A 12,205-nucleotide genomic window follows, 5' to 3' on the forward strand; every position below is an offset into this window, starting at 1 on the left:
GCTACTTAAACTAGTTGAATATACTTTATGGTTGCTATCACTACCATACGAAACATCACCCCTCAGTTGTGACCATCTTTCTTCATTGACGGGGAGTTACCAAGTGCGCTTTCACACTGAATTTGATTCTCTCAATATCTACCCATTGCCAAACTCGGAGAAAAGCTATTGATTTTTTATATATAGGGATGGTGTGAGTGGGAGAGAGATGTTGGAAGTCATTTGGGGTGACTTTAAAGTGGTTTTGGTATTTTTCAGTGCTTAAAGTTTGTAGAAAAGTAGTTTAGTAGATTGCTAAGGTGCGTGTGATAGAAAGTCCCCACAAAAACACTAAGAAATGATGTTAGGAGTGATTTCAAAGTGGTTTGAAAGGAGAAAATTGTCACTTTTTGCAAAACACCCCATTTTTCCTTCAAAAGTTTTTCTTTCTTGTTGTTTTTTGTTGCTTCATGTTTGTAAGTAGGTCCCCAAGCACTCCAAACACTACACACATAAGCCATAGAAGCTCTAAGACACACTCGGTTAGTCTTAATCCAATGTGCGCTGAATTAATTAGCACATTGGGCTAGTGGTGATTAGCCGTTGATCACACTGGGCTAGAAATAGACACTCTAACACTCTAACATCTGACAAAATATTCTACCTGGCATGTTAATTACAAAAAATCCAATCCAAAATAGAGCTCAATACCTGACCCAATGCACGTTGAACTAATAGCCCAATGCACGTGGAGTTAGCAACCACTGCACACTAGGTTAGCAAAGTCAACTCTAGGTTACAAAAGTCAATAATGAATTAGGGAAGTCCATGCTAAATTATTAACCCAATGCATGTTAGAATAGAAAAATTCAATGCAAAATTACAAAAGTCAACACTGAGTTAGCCTTAACTCAACACACAATGAATTACCAAAATGTTGAATTATTAACCCATTGCAAGTTGTGTTATAACCTAGTGCCCGTTGAATTAATAACTGTTAGATATCAATGCTCCACTCTCGTCTGTAACAACACGGGAACCAGCTAACTCTACTTGTAAGCCCCCCATATGAGGAGAAGGCATTTGAGTAGCTCGGTTATCCGGTAGGTCCTGGTTTGGACACCAGATGGGGGCCATGTGTGGCCTGATGGCTAGACGGCTTCAGATAAAGTTGGCACACTACCAACTAGGCTACATGCAAGTGTGGGAAGGCATCCCTTGATTGATTGCACTAAGGGTAGACGGAACATTTCACGGGGCAGCCCACTCTTGGGTTGCAGGGCCCGTTTGGAGCCTCAGATGATCCCGGATGGCTCTGGGCTGAATGGATTCCATAGGTCAGTTGCTCTGTTTTGTGCACCGGTTCTATCGTATGCTTGATGGCCTACCCACCCCCAGTCAACCATTTTGGGCGGACTGGGTCGGTCACCCAATTGAGCCTAACCGACTATGACTGGTGGCTATATAAGAGCAAGCCCGTGAAGCCCATTTCATCACTGTCTACATCAACCCTGATTCCTTAGCATCCAGCCTCCATCTTCTACTGTTTCCAGCATGCCATCGAAGCTTCTTTCACAGGAGCGCACGGTTGGGAGGCAGCGCCATCTATTGTATCAGTTCTACAATAATCAAATTTTTTATTCTCCATACTATCTTGTTTTCTCTCTTGCATACGAGATCCTGTTATCTGTTGAGCACAGATGTTGTATTATTTTCTTACATGGTATCAGAGCCTGGACTCTAGCAAGAAGATTTGGTAGTGTGTTTTCTGTTGTGAGCAGATTGTGAGAGATGGCCCAGCCCACAAGACTACGAATCCCACCGTTCGGCGAAAGCGAAAAGTTGGACGGCTCTAACTATCCACTCTGGAAGTTCAAGATGAAGACCATCCTAAGTGCACACGAGCTTTGGGACACTACTACTGGGGTGGACGTGAGGCCGGTTGCGAGACCGGATCCAGTCAATGCAGGACAACAGATAGTACCAACTGCGGATGAGATTCTCGCGTGGACAAGAAGAAATGCAGATGTGCTGTGTTCTATTGTCTGTAGTGTTAGTGATTCTGTCATGGCGTTAATTCAACATGTCACCACAATGGAGGAGGCATGGATGGTCTTGAAAAATTAGTACGAGACCATGAATCAGACGCGGATTCAAAATGTAGAGACTCAACTCGCGAACGAGAAGTTGTCTGAGTCTGAAGCGGCAGAGAAGTTCATCACCAGGGTGAAGAATCTGTGCGATCAGATGACTACGATTGGCATCACCATCACCAGTGAGAATCTAGCACGAAGGTGCATACGGATTCTCCCACCAAAGTACGATGGTCTTGTTATGGCATGGAATACATAGAACAGAAATCCGCCCCTCAACTTTGAGGATTTCAGCACGATGCTTCTAGAGAAGGAGATGAGTCAAAAGATGAGGACTGGAGAAGATTCGGCTTTTTGGACCGGGATCAAAGAAAGGTAAGGGTAAGGACTCTGGTAACCCATCTTCTTCTGATGATAAAAAGAGAGAGAAGAAGATCAAGTGCTTCTATTGCAACAAGGCAGGGCACAAGCAGAATGAGTGCCAAAAGAAGATTGCAGATGAGAAGAATGGAGTAAAGAAAGAGTCCAGCAATAGTGCACAGGCAGTACCAGTAGAGCTATTCGTCGCAATTGAGGAGATTTGCACGGAGGCAGTTCATGTACCTGCGGATGAACCGTGGATCATTGACAGTGGTGCATCGCGCCACATGACCAGTCGGAAGGATTGGTATACCTCTCTATAGCTGGTAGGGAATGACATCCTAGTAGCAGTCGGCAATGATGCAAAATGTCCAGCACAAGGAAAAGGTACGATTGCTCTCAAGTCAGATGGAGTTGTAAAACAGTTGTCCGATGTTCTTTATGTGCCAGATATCAAGAGGAACTTGTTGTCCATTTTCGCAATCACGGATCGGGACCTCAAAGTTCAATTCGATAAGAATGGTGCACAGTTTCTGGATCTTCAAGGGAAGGTCATTGGTAAAGGTACACGGTGCAACAACATTTACGAACTCTCAGCTTTCAGTGCTCGAGCAGATGTAAAGAACACTAAGCTATGGCATGAGAGCTTTGGTCATCTAAACCTTAGTTCTTTGAAGGAGATGCATAAAAGTGGAATGATTGCACACCTACCAGAAATTTTAGATCTGCCCGATGTATGTGAAGCTTGAATGATGGGCAAGCAGCATCGGCATCCCTTTCCTAAAGAGGCCAGCAGGGCAAAGGCTCCTCTAGAGCTCGTTCACACAGACCTCTACGGAAAGATGGAGACGGAAGCTTTGGGTGGTTCCTACTACTTCATGACGCTGATCGATGACTACAGTAGAAGGATATGGATATACTTTCTGAAGACTAAATACGAGGCTTTTAGTAGGTTCAAGGAATGGCATGTAATGGTCGAGAAAGAAATGGGGAGGAAGGTGAAGAAGTTGAGATCAGACAGAGGTGGAGAGTTCACATCAACTGAATTCGAAAGTTACTGCAAAAGTCACGGAATCAAGAGGCAGAAACCCTCGCCACATACATCACAGCAAAATGGAGTAGCAAAACGCAAGATGCACGCCATCTGCGAAATGGGCCAGAGTATGATGAAAGGGAAAGATTTGCCAAAGACTTTCTGGGCTAAAGCATGTAACACTGCAGTTTACATCTTGCATCGTAGCTACACGAAGGCTATGAACGGGATGACTCCACTACAAGCCTTTTCTGGTAAGAAACCTTCAGCTGCACATTTCAGAGTTTTTGGATGTGACTGTTTGTTGAATGTCCCTGATGCTACCAGGTTCAAATGGGAACCGAAGAGCCGAAAGTGTATTTTCTTGGGCTACAGTGAAGAGGCGAAGGGTTACCATCTCTACAACCCTATTACCAAGAAGGTAATTGTAAGTCACGATGTGGTCTTCTCAGAACAGCCGCATCAATTGGAGGAGGATGCTTCCTTCCCAGACAACTAGGACCAAGATATCCATCCAGTACCACCACCAACAGCAGACCGAACTCCCCCAATGGTGCTTGGGAGGATTCAAGACAAAGAAGATGAAGAAGAGCCTGCATAACCACAACGACAACGACCATTCCCGAAGTGGGTAAAGCAGCTTTTGGATGGCAGAGAACCTCTAGCCATTGAGGAGGAACCATCTAAACACTGCCGTGGTCTAAGAGATTAGAGGAGCAAAGAAGGGCGCAGGAACACTTGGCCAACTATGCTTTGATGACAGAAGTGATCCGTGCTGATGAACCCAAGTGTCTTGAAGAGGCACAGGGCGATGATAGGTGGATGGAGGCTATGCAGTCAGAGTATGGCTCCATAATTAAGAACAACACTTGGGACCTTGTGGATCGACCACCAAAATGCAAGGTAATCAGAACCAAGTGGATGTATAAGACCAAGTACAAGTCCGACGGCACATTGAATAAATACAAGGCTCGGCTCGTGGCAAAAGGATTTGCACAAGTACATGGTTTTGATTATCAAGATACTTTGGTCCCACAGCTCAACTAACCACAATTCACAGTATTTTGGCTTTAGCTGCCCAGGGAAGTTGGCCCATGTTTCAGATGGATGTGAAATCCGCCTTTCTGAATGGAGATCTCAAGGAGGAGGTATACGTGGAACAACCACCAGGTTTTGAGATCCCCGGTTCAAAAGATAAAGTCTACAAACTGAAGAAGGCACTTTACGGGCTGAAACAGGCCCCACGAGCGTGGTACCAATGAATTGATGCCTACTTTTTGCAAAACGGGTTCAGGAGGAGCCCATCTGATGCAAATTTGTATATCTTCAGAGAAGGAGGCAGGTGTATGATCGTGGTCCTTTATGTGGATGACCTTGTTATAACAGGGAACCATGAAGAGAAGATCTCGCAGACGAAGCATTTGCTAGGAAGAGAGTTTGAAATGACAGACCTCGGACTGATGCATTTCTGTTTGGAGATTGAAGTTTGGCAGGAGTCGAAACAGATCTTCATTTCATAGCTTAAGTAAGGCATTTGGCATGGCTAAGTGCAAGACAGTTGGTACCCCTATGGAGGTTGACGCGAAGCTCTCAACGAGGATTCATCACCACTGGTGGACGAAGCGAAGTATAGAAGGCTTGTGGGCAGCTTGATTTACCTGTGCAACACACGACCGGACATCAATTTTGTGACTGGTGTACTAAGCAGGTTTTCCAATAAGCCCCGGGAGAACCATTGGAGGGCAGGGATGCGGGTGCTAAATACATCAAAGGCACACTTGATTATGGCATCACCTATACCAAGGGCAACATCTTGACCGGATTCTGTGACTCGGATTGGGCAGGAGACGTGGACAGCAGGAGATCAGTGACAAGGTACTGTTTCTCACTTGGATCTGGAGTTGTGTCATGGGTCAACAAGAAGCAACCCACAGTTGCTCTTTCTTCTACCGAGGCCGAGTACAAATCTGCATGCTTTGCTTCTTGCGAGGCAGTGTGGTTGAGGAGGATTTTGGGGGACATGGGTGCAGTGCAGAATAAGCCTACGTAGTTATCATGTGACAATCAAAGTTGCATGGCGATTGCAAAGAACCCGGTGTTCAACGCTCGCACAAAACACATTGAGATTCAATATCACTTTGTACGCGAGCTCATCATGGATGGAGAGGTCGACTTGGTGTACTGTCCGACTATAGAGAATGCTGCGGACATCTCCACGAAGGCTCTTGGAAGAGACTTGCTAGAGAGGCATCTTCATTGACTTGGCATTGGGCCAAAAAAGTAAGTTCACGTGCGAGTGGGTGTTAGATATTGCTCCACTCTCGTGTAACTACGCGAGAACCAGCTAACTCTACTTGTAAGCCCCCCATATGAGGAGAAGACATTTGAGTAGCTCGGTTATCCGGTAGTTGGACACTAGATGGGGGCCATGTGTGGCCTGATGGCTGGACGGCTTCAGATAGAGTTAGCACACCGCCAACTAGGCTACATGCAAGTGCGGGAAGGCATCTCTTGACTGACCGCACTAAGGGTAGATGGATCATTTTCTGGGGCAGCCCACTCTCGGGTTGCGGGGCCCATTTGGAGCCTCAGATGATCTCGGATGCCGAACGGCAACCATAGGTTAGTTTCTTTGTTTTGTGCACCGGTTCTATCATATGGTCGGTGGCCTATTTCGAGACCGACCCCCAGTCGACTGTTTTGGGCAGACTGGGTCGGTCACCCAATTGAGCCTAACTGACTACGATTGGTGGCTATATAAGAGCAAGCCTGTGAAGCCCATTTCATCACTGGCTATAGCAACCCTGATTCCTTAGCATCCAGCCTCCGTCTTCTACTGTTTCCAGCACGCCACCGAAGCTTTTTTCACAAGAGCGCAGGGTTGGGAGGCAGCACCATCTATTGTATCAGTTCTACAGTAATCAAATTTTTGATTCTCCATACTATCTTGTTTTCTCTCTTGAATACGAGATCCTGTTATCTGTTGAGCACAGACGTATTATTTTCTTACAATAACCCTGTGCATGTTGAATTAGCTCCTAAACTAAAGGTTGGCCAGTTGCAAATTTTGCCCACAAGGGGTTGCCACCCCCTGACTCTACATTGAAGTGGAATCAACCTAGAATTGGGGCCTCCACTATGCCAAAAAGCACAAGCACTTGACATCAGGTAGAATCCTAGGAGCTAAACCTGAGCCTAAGGATAGTGCCTCAAATACCCTCTTGTGAACCTACACACTCAAATCTACATCCTTAGGGTTAGTGAGCTTGAAAGTCAATTCTTATGCTTTACACAGACCACCACAAGGTGACCTGTCTTGGTCCAAAGAGTCCATGACCTTGGACGGAGACATGGGAGAACCCTCCAATGTTAGAGACTTAGTGTCTACAAACTCCAGCTCTAATGATCTCTAGTCTCCTACCCCATCTATGGCAACTAAATTAAGGGAAATCTTTTCCAATATGATGGGTAGACTTGGACTAGATGAACCGATGGATTTGTTAAACCCATTTTCTAGGTAGAACAGGGTATTGGTACAAACTCAAGTGTTAACCCAACCATCAATGTAAAAAGCAATTAGGAAACCAAGTCCCATTGTATCTACTAGAAGTCAACTACCACCACATCCATTCTTGGATGGAGGCTAATCATATAAGGATGAATTTGGCCCAAGCCTCCCCTAAGAGTTTCAAATGCCAGAATAGAGTGGACAAGGGAGTAATCTAGAGGGTCCACAAATAAGACACCCCACATCTGAAGTTCTATTTTATCCTACTTAGGCACAGAACATGGGGGGTATGCCATACCCAATGGATGCCCCCTATAAGACTATGACTAGGGTGAACATGCGACTTCCTAGAGCACCTCTAGCCCAACCTTTAGAACCAACCAACCCCAAGTCACAATGCAAATGTGGGTCAGAGTTAGCAACCAAATACATGCAACCCTCCACTGAGACCACCAATGTATGAAGAATGGTCACCATTGCTCTGCCTACTCCACATGCGTTACTTATCGATTTGGCAATGAGGATCCTAGTGCAAGCACTAGGAAGGGGGGCCACACCTCCAACATTTACAAGAAGAGACCAAAACCCTTCCAAAATTAAACCCATCACAATCTCTAAATTAATCACCAAGTTCCTATGAGAAAGAGACCTAGTCTCCCATGGAGAGCATTTGAACAAATCTACAAGACGTTTTGGTGACATTAGTGATTTAGACAAGGTCAATGCTTTTGGCTTGAGTCTTGACGACAAGACTGTCAATGATCTAGACAAGGTCAATGCTTTTGGCTTGAGTCTTGATGGCAAGGTAGGTCAATGGTTTAGATCCTTGAACCTAGAGGAGAAGATCAATTGAGACAACTTACACAAGGCATTCATAGTAGGGTTTTCCCCATGTGGACCAAAGAGGAGTCCTATTACCCAGCTCTATGAGGTCAAGCAAAAGGAAATAGAGTCTCTTAGAGAGTACATCGCCAAAATTAAACAATTAAACTCACAATGTGAACCTCATGAGAGGATGAGTGTGTTGGGATAAGTGTGATCAAGGGCTTGCTCTATGGTGCATGTGTGCATCTAGGGGAGTCATATGTGTGTGTGTGTGTGTGTTGTAGAGGCACATCTAGTGCTATGATGTGTCTAGTGTGTGACGTAAGTGATGATGTAAGCCAAAGGCCCCCACATGGGAGGTTCCTTTGATTTAGGCCAGTCTCATTGATGTAAGGGCTGATTGCCACTGATATAGGGGAGTTGCCTACACCATCCTCTCTTTCTATAAAATGGAGGTCATTCCTTCATTCTAATACAATGGATTTTGCCTCACTTGTGCTCTCACTCTTTGTGCCATGATGCATCTCTTCTACCCCTCACTCCTCTTCAGAGTGACGTAAAACTATTACCGTGCTTCTTCATAGGTCTATGGTATTCTAAGCTTCATGATCATTTGTTTGCAATGAATCGCACATCATTTGAGTTGTACAGCAAGACAACAATACATCTAGGTGATAATATGAAGGAAAAGGATCAAAGAGAAAAGTAATCATCCACCTGATCTGAGGTCATTAGAGAGGCCTTGAAAACATTGATACTTTAAAAAGTAAATATGTCTTGACAAGGCTCTACAATTTCTCCTATCCAAAGCCCTATTCAATTTAAGAAGAAAAGGAACAAAAACACATAACAAGAATGCAAAACAATAGTCAAGACATTTTTCTTTTTTCCTTTGCTTTCGTGTTAACTTCGCTAGCAAGTGTTTTTGAGCCACATGGCTTTGCCCGTTGGCTCTTCCTCTCTAATGAATCCATCCTCTTCCCTTTGAAATCTATAAAAGGAAGATCCTCCTTATTGCCATTGTCTTTATCTGCTTGCAAGATTTGTTCCTCGAAAGTTTGTGTTAGGGACAACTTCCTCTTCCTTGTCTAAACTTACATCCTCTCTCCTTTTGTCTCGACCCAAGCCACACAAAAAGTACAATTTTGGTATGTTCTTGTAAAACACCTTCTATATTAACTCATATCCATCCCCATCAACTACTCTAAGAGCTAGAGGTAGGTCAATGACCATGTCCATTAGAACATAGGCCTGTAGGTTGCCCTGGGTGTTGATAAACTTTTCAATCTCTGTTCCAAGAAACTATCCTAGGGGCATGCGTAGCATTTTTAGTTTGGAAAAAAGAGACAAGGGGATGCTTTAGATGAAGGTGGCATGTTTGGGATCAAGGGTGGATACCTTGAACCAACAATGGTTGGTTTCTTATTGTCCATGTCCCGTTTTGGACAACAAAATTGGCCACCTTTTTTTTCTAAAAAGAGAGACTTGAATCCATTCCTAAGGAATCAGATGTTTGTGACACTCAGTCCTTTATGAGTCCATGCATTATGCACCCACTCTTCTAAAATGGTAGCAAGTGGACATGGGCCATGGATACAACCAATAACAACACATGCATTAGCCATTTCATAGTTTTATTTAAAAGTCCATTGTGCACTTTCACGCATGGGAGTTTACCTGAAAGGAATTCCCCATCTAGTCCAATAGGTCCATTACAACATTGTGTTTGTCTCTACTAATCTCCATCTCTCACATTTGTTGGGCTATGGATTGGAAGAATTTTCTCTCTTAGCACTAAGGATGTCCCAATATGTCTATTTGGGGACCAGGAGAAATTTGAAAAGGCTCCAGTGGCCTCCTTGGACTTCCCCGCTGGCACCTTGTGCATGGAAAAATGACCATGTCCATCTTTCACTTGTGACTACACTTTTCCATTGGTGGGCCAAGAGACCTGCAAGACTCTTTTTAATTTCAATGCAAAAAACTATAACACTCTTGAATATTCAAGAAATTAAAAGGTTAATATGGATAGGAGACATGATGGAAGCCTCTTTTGTACTCTAAAAAATAGCAATAGCTATGCTTGCAATTTTACATTATCATAAGTTTACAAGAAATATTGCAATAAAACAATGGACATCTATGTTTCTTTGTGGCATAAAATCTCTCTTCTTGGGTGTACAATATGGATGTGGGAGCAGTGATTCAAACTCATTTTCAAAGAGACAAATGCTGGGCGCAAGTTGTTACCAACATTTGGCCAAAATAAAGACTATTCTGCCTTAATATCATCTTCTTGCATTTTTGCAAGGTCCTTTATCAATTGTTAGGTCTTGCTAATTACAATAGTAGTGTGTTCCTTCCAAGAGGGCTTCCAATCAGGAAATCTCCGGATCATTTCCTCTTTGTATGTAATAAAAGCTTTTAAGCCTTCTATTTCACCTTTGGATTTCTCGCTGAATTCTTTTTTAGGAGCCCATGTTGGATGCATTTCTTTGCTTGGAATTGAAGTTAAGAGATAGTAAGGTTCTTCAGGTTCCCATTTTATATCAAGAGAATAGTGTTGCCACAGCATCACTGGTTTTTCATCTTGACATTTTTTGCCTCTTTGGGATTTTAACATGTCCAAAGCTCTTTTTCCAAAGAGTATGCAAAGTATGAAAAGATGCTGAAGCATGCCTCTTTGCCTCTGTGTTTCTCCAATAGAGTTAAATACTTCTTCTTTTTTCAAACCTATCGAAAGATGCATTTCAAATTGATGGGGTTGAGGTAAAGCATTTTCATGAATGTAGCCTTTCAAAATTACTGTTTCCGCAACCGGAGGCTTTGTTTTGGGCCTTCGTGTGTTTCCATGAATGTTAAATTTTACTCCATACTTTGCTTTATTAGACGAATTCCAATAAGTGCCATGTGATAATCCTGTAATAATGTGATATGCATTATCGTAAATACTTTTTCCATTTATAAGAAGCCTTATCTGTTGTCAGTAACTTTTTAAATTCTCATCTGCGTAAATGTCCAATGTTCCACTTGTTCAAATCCTAAGACTTGACCTTCTGCAATGTTCTTATTTGCAAATGATATCATTTGTAAAATATCTCGCACTCTAAAATCCAAAGATATGCACTTTGTATTCCAGATGACATGTGTTGGATAAGTCTAATCTCTGTCCCATGCAATAAATGCTTTGTTGAAAGTCTTAAGGGTATAAGATCTCCAAGGATTTCCATATCCCCATAGTTATGCTTTAGCTCAACCTGTGTACTAAGAATCTTTGATATGATAACCGCCACCTTATCCTTGCCAAGTCTTCTAAAGTGACAAATAGAATTTGGATCACTTTCATGGATTGTAGCAAATGCAACTATCTTCTTTTCAAACATAGAATCACCTCCATCCCTGGATAAAATTTGTAGCCATCTCCTTTGTGATCATCCTTTGCAAGCAAGATGCAGTAAGCATTATAAAGAACATTAGTCTCTTTTAAATAATCTACTTTATTAATTATTTAAAAATCTTGATCTTGTTTAGAAAATATAGGAGGTCTTATTTAGAAATTTGGGTTTTCAATAAAGAATTTAGGATTCAGTAATTAGAAATTTTCTAAACCCTAAACCTCTAAACCCTAAATCCTAAATCATAAATCCTTAACCCAAACACTCTAAACCCCAAACCCTAATCATGGCTCTCTAAACCCTAAACCCTAATCCCTAGATCTTAAACCCTAATCCCTATACCATAAATACTAAATCCTGAATCGTAATTCCTAAACCCTAATCTTGGCCCTCAAAACCCTAACACTTAAACCTAAACCCTAAACCCTTAAGCCTTAAATCCTAAACCCTAACCCCTAATCCCTAAATTATAAACCCTAAACCCTTCCCTTAGATCCTAAACCCTAACCCTAAACCCTAAACCAAGAAATCCTAAACTCTAAACCCTAACCCCTAATCTCTAATCCCTAAACCCTAAACCTAAACCCCTAAACCATAACCCCCTAAACCCTAAACCTTAATCTTGGACCTCTAAACCCTAAACCCTAACCCATAAATCCTAAACCCTAAATCCTTAACTCATAAACCCTAAAACCTTAACTTCTAAATCCTCAATCCTAACCCTTAGTCCCTAAACCTTTAACCTTAATCTTGGCCCTCTAAACCCTGAACCCTAACCCCCAAACCCTAACACCTGAACCTTAACTCGTAAACCTTAATCCTTAATCCCTAAACCCTAAACCCTAATGCCTAATTCCTAAATCTTAAGCCCTAATCTTGGCCCTCTAAACCCTAAACCCTAAACCCTAACCTCTAAACCCTAAACCCCTAACCCCTAAACCCTAACTCATAAACCCTAATCCCTAATCCCTAAACCTTAAACCCTAATCTTGGCCCTCTAAACCCTAAGTCC

The sequence above is a fragment of the Dipteris shenzhenensis genome, chromosome 32 (genome assembly GCF_047967505.1).
Source record: "Dipteris shenzhenensis isolate YYH24624 ecotype China chromosome 32, Dip_SZ_1.0, whole genome shotgun sequence".
In the NCBI taxonomy this organism is placed as follows: Eukaryota; Viridiplantae; Streptophyta; class Polypodiopsida; order Gleicheniales; family Dipteridaceae; genus Dipteris; species Dipteris shenzhenensis.